This window comes from Nothobranchius furzeri, chromosome 12 (genome assembly GCF_043380555.1).
Source record: "Nothobranchius furzeri strain GRZ-AD chromosome 12, NfurGRZ-RIMD1, whole genome shotgun sequence".
Classification (NCBI taxonomy): Eukaryota; Metazoa; Chordata; class Actinopteri; order Cyprinodontiformes; family Nothobranchiidae; genus Nothobranchius; species Nothobranchius furzeri.
The window spans coordinates 32,744,589-32,751,493 of NC_091752.1; positions in this window are offsets into that span (position 1 = coordinate 32,744,589).

Consider the following 6,905-nt stretch of genomic DNA (forward strand, 5'->3'; position numbering starts at 1 on the left):
ATTATAAGAGCATTACGTTCCAGGCAATACCACACAGTGGTTCTTTGCTCATGATGCCAGTTAATTCACTTAATATGCCTTTAATGGGGAGAGCCTTTTCTTGGGCTAAAATGGCTTCCACGCTGACCATTATCTGAAATCAAGCCTAATGACGGCTTCTGTTTATGATAATGACCACTATCACAGAGACCACCATCACGTCTGCCAAATGATCAAATGATCTTGCATTTCCTCCTCGCCGTCTGAATTTGTTAGTCATGTAAATTTAAGCCCTTGATGAAGCTTAGCCCGTCTCTCCTCACCCCTCCCGTATAATATTAAACATCCGATGCTCTTGCTGCTGTTGTTCAGACCTCATACTGAACCGAGCTCCTTTTGAAGTTCCTAACAGCAGATAGCAAATCATCTTTGGCCTCATCAGCTCTTAATGGGCACAAAAAAAGGAAGAAACAAGCAGGCATCTCATCATCTCCTTAGTTAACACAGTCATCAGCGCCACTATGCAAAGGTAACTGTGAGGCAATAATAATAATACTTTGTAATAACACACACTGGCTCTCGGTGTCTGATGCCACATGAATCCTTTGAAGTGCAGACTGTTGATTACTGTAAATGAGAGCTGTTTCAGGGTGGATTGTGGGTAATTATATGCAGTGCACCCCAGGGATCAGTGCTAGGGCTCAGGGGACGGCGGTTCCACGGGAGAGCGAAGCACAGACAGAGCAACACATGCTGGGCCACCGATTCCCAGCATGGAACAAGTCAACAGGCCTGTCTTTTATTTCTAATATCTGTGATTTACATGAAAGAGCCACTGTCACCCAACCGCAACCGAGCGTTGTACGCCGCGCTTTGATTGACAGGATTTCATATTTCACATGTCCCTGCGCAACCCCCACCCCCTCCCCTCCCTGAACAACTTGATGATGATTGCAGGACGATAACATAAAACATATTGCCAGTTTAGCTGCTGTGAAATGTAACCGCTTTGTGTTCTAGCTCCAGATTCTGATGGATTTTGTTTGAAACCTTTCAGTTGCCTAAATCTAAAATATGAATAAATTATTTTAATTGGAGATATGTATAATGGTAAAACATGGTGACTGATTATGTATTTATCATGTTGAAAAGAAAAGGAAAACTAATAAATGAGAAGATAATTTCTAACAATAACAAAAAAATCTGGATTAATAATGTAGAGTTATCAGCTAATGGTTTTCTTTACACAAACATTTTATATTTCAGAAGAAAAAAACATCATTTGTATTATTAAGTACGGTTTTAGCATTACAATGCCCTGGACACTTGTAGTCTACAAATATTTAATGTTAGATATATTCTAATTTTGAGTGACCCATAACTATGTATTAGCTGGTTTATAAAATAATGTTATGAGTAAAGGTTATTGTTTACTTGTGCATTTTAAACTAGGTAAATCTCCAGCTGTGGAAAGAAAACTAAATTTAACATGAAACTTTCATTTTTTTTGAGAATAAAATATAATGTCAACACTTTACAAAAAATGCCCCTTTATTAACGTGATTTAGTGCATCATTAAGCATTAATAACTTTTTTATTGTTATTATTAACGTTACTTTGTGCATTGTAAGGCATTGTAAGAAACAAAGAGTCCCTTTATTAATGTTACTTCTTGCATAATTAAGTATTAATACAAATATTTTCATATTATTAACATTACTATGTGCATTCTAAGGCATAAATAAACTAAGAGTCCCTTTATCAATATTACTTCGTGCATTATTAAGCATCAATAAACAAATTGTCTTATTATTAATGTTACTTTGTGCATTATAAGGCATTAATGAACAAAGAGTCTCTTTAATAGCGTTACTTTGTGCATTATTAAGCCTTAACAAACAAAATGTCTTATTATTAATTTTATTTTTTGCATTATAAGGAATTAATGGACAAAGAGTCCCCATAACAACGTTGCTTTGTGCATTATTAAACATCAATAAACAAATTGTCTTATTAAAGTGACTTTGTGCATTATAAGGCACTAATGAACAGAGTCCCTTTATTAATGTTACTTTGTGCATTATTAAGCCTTAATAAACACATTGTCATATAGTATTAACGTTGCTTTGTGCATTATAAAGCATTAGTTAACAAAGAGTCCCTTTATTGATGTTATTTTGTGCATTATTAAGCCATAATAAACACATTGTCATATTATTATTAAGGTTAATTTGTGTAATATAAGGCATTAATGAACACAGAGTCCCTTTATTAATCTTACTTTGTGCATTATTAAACATAAAAAAAATTGTCTTATTAAAGTGACTTTGTGCATTATAAGGCACTAATGAACAAAGAGTCCCTTTATTAATGTTACTTTGTGCATTATTAAGCCTTAATAAACACATTGTCATATATTATTAACGTTGCTTTGTGCATTATAAAGCATTAGTTAACAAAGAGTCCCTTTATTGATGTTTTTTGTGCATTATTAAGCCTTAATAAACACATTGTCATATTATTATTAAGGTTAATTTGTGTAATATAAGGCATTAATGAACACAGAACCCCTTTATTAATCTTACTTTGTGCATTATTAAGCATTAATAAACAAATTGTCATTTACTAACGTTACTTTGTGCATTATAAGGTATTAATGAACAGAGTCTCTTTATTAACGTTACTTTGCGCACTGTTAAGCATTAATAAACAAATGGTCACTTTATTAACGTCATTTAGACCGCCGTGAGACAGGTTAGTTTTACTCTATTTATGATGTGTTCTTGCAATAGTAATCATTATTAAGCATCAATAAACACAGGGCCTCTATATTAATGTCACTGTTATTGTTACCTGTCTCTTTGAGGTTAGGACAAAGGGCTGGGGGGGTCTGCTTAGTAATGCATTACATAATATGTATAAGCAGTTGTTAATATTTCATTTATTGTTTAATAATGCACTTAATAAAAAGGGCCCTTATTGTAAAGTGTTACCAATATATAAGAGGTTATAAACTTTAATATCTGTAATAAGATTATAAATATTAGGGAAATTGTTTCATATTAACTCACAAGCACATTTCTATCATCATTTTTTAAATGTGTACAAAACGCTCAACAGGAACAGTTAAAGTCACCAGTTTTTCTAAGTACATATTTTCTAATTGTCCTTTATCTCTCAAACATATATTGAAAATTGAATTGAAATTAGGATCCAGTATGAGCCAAAGTTTCCAATCACGCTGGGAGCCCCGCAATCTCTTTCTCCTCACTTGAGCTCATTTCTCCACTAATGACTTTGCCCTCTGATGCAAGCCAAGGGATCATCAAAGGTCCTTGAAACAAAAAGGGAAATATAGCAATTACTGGGACTTTCATCGGCAAGAAAGAGATTAAAAACCCCGTGGTTGTATAAGAGCCGGAGAGGCAGAACCCGAGATCTGTTTCTCTTGCAAACGTATATTAATTCACTTCATGGCAGACATTATGCATCAACACGTTCTTCCCTTTTTTCCACCGCCTTCATTCAGAATTTTTTTTCACGCGCGATAATAGAATCAAATTTATTATGTATTGCTAATCACACAATAAAAGCCTCTGGTGGTAATTCATGTAGATTCCAAAATGCTGCGTGTGAACAGGAAAAGTCATTGGCTTTTTAACATTGGCCTGAGGGAAAGGAGTTGTCCCTTAGCCTCTATAACCATTGACACAAAAGGTCCCCAAACAATTTCAAATTACTGCTTTATTTCTCTCTCTTATATAATCCACCCACATTATTAAATCTCCCACCTTCTGGGACTTTACTGATACAATAATATTACAGAGCTAAGATGTTTACATTCGAGACTGCCAGCTTTTCTTGTTATAAACATGTATGCCCCCAGGACTTGTGCAGTACGTATGCATACTACTTGGCCTAAATGAGGCACAGGTCATTTTGTTTTTAAGAGGGGTCAAAATTACCACAAACGAGAGGCCGAGGCCGACGCCAGAACCTGACTGAGCAGAAAATGGCTCCTTGATACTCACAGATGAGATCTATTATATATTAAACATGCTTGTAAATATTCACTAGTTGGAGCATTCAAATGGAAAATATGGTTTAGGTCAAAGGTCTATGAAAATGTTGTCTCCAGAGGGAGTCCCTGTAGGATAGAGGCAGTGAAGATAACAGGGAGAAACACCCATAGGGGACTGGGGAGAACATTAAGAGTTGTTTTACATGTTTGACTGTGCTAAAGCGATGGTACCAGGGAGATAAATGATGGGCACTTATTAGACTGGACTGACCTGGAGTTATATGCCATGTTTAATGGAATGTAACACCCCCATCAATTATACAGCCCAGCAGAATCGGGATGAGTGATTGACTTTAAAGTTTTCTTATAAAGGTCTGTTCAAGCATTTCCTTAGCGTCAAAATTCAGGCGTTTTCTCCCCAAACACAACAAAACCTGTTGAGATCCGAGCAAAGGAAAATAAAAAACATTACAGTTTTATTATTTCCTCAATGTCAGGATCACGTGGTTGGAAAATTATTTCATCATGTCCAACAGTGGAACTTAGGTGTTATCTTCTATTTTTGGTCCCCCTTCGCCGTATATTTCAGGGGCTGGGAACAATGTAGTCTGACAGACATATTCTTTATGAGGGGCTCGTGGTCTCTCTAATTTGACACAGTTGTCAGAGATAAAGCTCCTCAGAGAGTGTGGCCATGCTCAGGGTAAGAATGGGGATTAAATTAACACCCCCCACCTCCACATCCTCTGACCCCAATACCGGAGAATAAAACATACGCGGCGACTCACTTCAACACCCAATATTTGCTCTCCAACTTCATCTGCGAGCGTGGCGTGGTTTTGTTGCTAAGTGAAATATTGTTATGCTTTATTCACAGATAGCTTTGGAAAATGACAGAGCAAGGGTTAAGGAGGTTCTTAAATATGCAACAAAACAAGACTTGTGCATAAAACTGATTGTTTTTAATAAAAGAAAATAAAGCATCCTGCCAATAAGAGTAACCAGTGAAAGGAAACAGCCCGCCCAGTGAAACAATGCACCCCCTATCCTGAGTAGCCCACTATCAAATGACCCAAGCGCGTAAAATCAAATCAACACTGGAATGGATCATATCAAATTCTAATGAAAACATAATGTGCTCTTAAAACGTGTGTTGGCCCGGCAGCCAGTCATCCAGAGAATCTTCCCCAGATGACGTGATGAATAGGGAACACCGTTGGAATATGCATCAAAGTCGAGCTCATGATTTATGTAATAGCAGTCACTTGGACACTGATTAGCTGCTCTGTCAAGCGTGTAATACGCGAGGCACAACCCCTGGTTTATCAGTCATTTATCTGAAGTGCGTCCTGATATTATCACTGGATCCTAATGCCATCATTATGCCGCACAGCATGTGCGGGCCAGTGTGTCATGGTGGCGGCGACACTGCCTGTCAGGAGTTCAAGCCTCTTCATTTGCAAAACGCTCAGACATTCATAGCGCCGCGTCAACAGTAAAATAGAGAAGCCACATCGTATCAGAGATGGAGGGACAGGAGCACACAGGCGCGTTAAACAAGTGGACACTTGAGGGTGCAGAGACGTTTCTGCCACATCTTTGTGGTTGTGGAGGAGCTTACGCGGCGATCAGGCTAATTCTTTTGAGAGGAGTGGAAGTATAAAAGTAAAAATGACTAATTGAAAGGTCATTTATTTATTTCATCCTGAGATCAGTTTGATTTAGAAAAGCAGACAGAAGATTTTTATACTCTGATTAAAGCCCCCAAACCTCCTCAATGTGCAGTGTGAGGCCCACAGGGCTTCTTTTTTTTTTTTGCTGATTAAAATGCACACTCACACACACCACTGTGTGAGAGGATGGCGGTTGTTCTGTCTGTCAGGACGTTCATGCTCTCCAAGAGACTATCTGATATCATAAATGACTTCAACTCCTCCCACGCTAACATGAGAGTGAACACAGGAAGAAAGACGGGCAGATGACAATCGCACATCACCGGATGCACAAAACTCCTAATAAACAAGCCTTGTTCATTATGGTTTCAAATATTTTACAAAAGAGAGAAATAGGGTTGTTATTCTGGCAAACATCTGGCAGTGTGCTCTAAGAGGAAGCTGTGCAACATATAAATCTATCGACACCTCGCACAAACAAAAATAGTGAGGGAAGCTGAACAGGAAAAGGAGCTCTTTGAGTCCTAAACAAAAGATATCAGCCCTGCTGCCGGCACAGACAGGGCACCACACCTTGGCAGTGATACCACTCACAATCAAAGGAACAGTTGTCATCAATGGAGACGTGTTTTTAAAGGATATCTAAAAAGATTAAAAATATGTGTCGTTATGGAAAACAATCGAGTGTACAGAGATTTTTTTATGTCACTCACACGCACCGGAGGCCATTCGCTGGCTAAACTCTTTCCTGTTTTGAAAAATAAATCTTTTACTGATACATTTTTTTTTACAAACACTAAAAATGCGGGTTGTGTTGATTTAAATTGTCATGCAATTTTAGAAAAAAAAACCACAGGAAACATTTTATTGAGATAATTGTTTTTAATTAAATGCAATATAACAATATTTATATATATATTTTTTATCGTGTGGGATTTATAGATGCACATATGATAAAAGTAGCCAGTGAATGCAGCATTGTAATGGCTTCAAACAGTGTGGCTCCAAAGATCCAGCAGAGGGGGCTGCTTACTGCAATCATATGCTGATTAATTGAGCTTGATTCTCCCCATGCTGCGAACATAAGTTGTCCCAGGCACACTGTAGGCTACATGTTGGTATGTGGATAAAGGTTACAAGCCTTCATGGAAGTCACCTTTTACCACAGATAGCCTCTCACATCATTTCTGGTAAATGTTAGAAAAACACTGATTTCCTGATTATCCCTCATC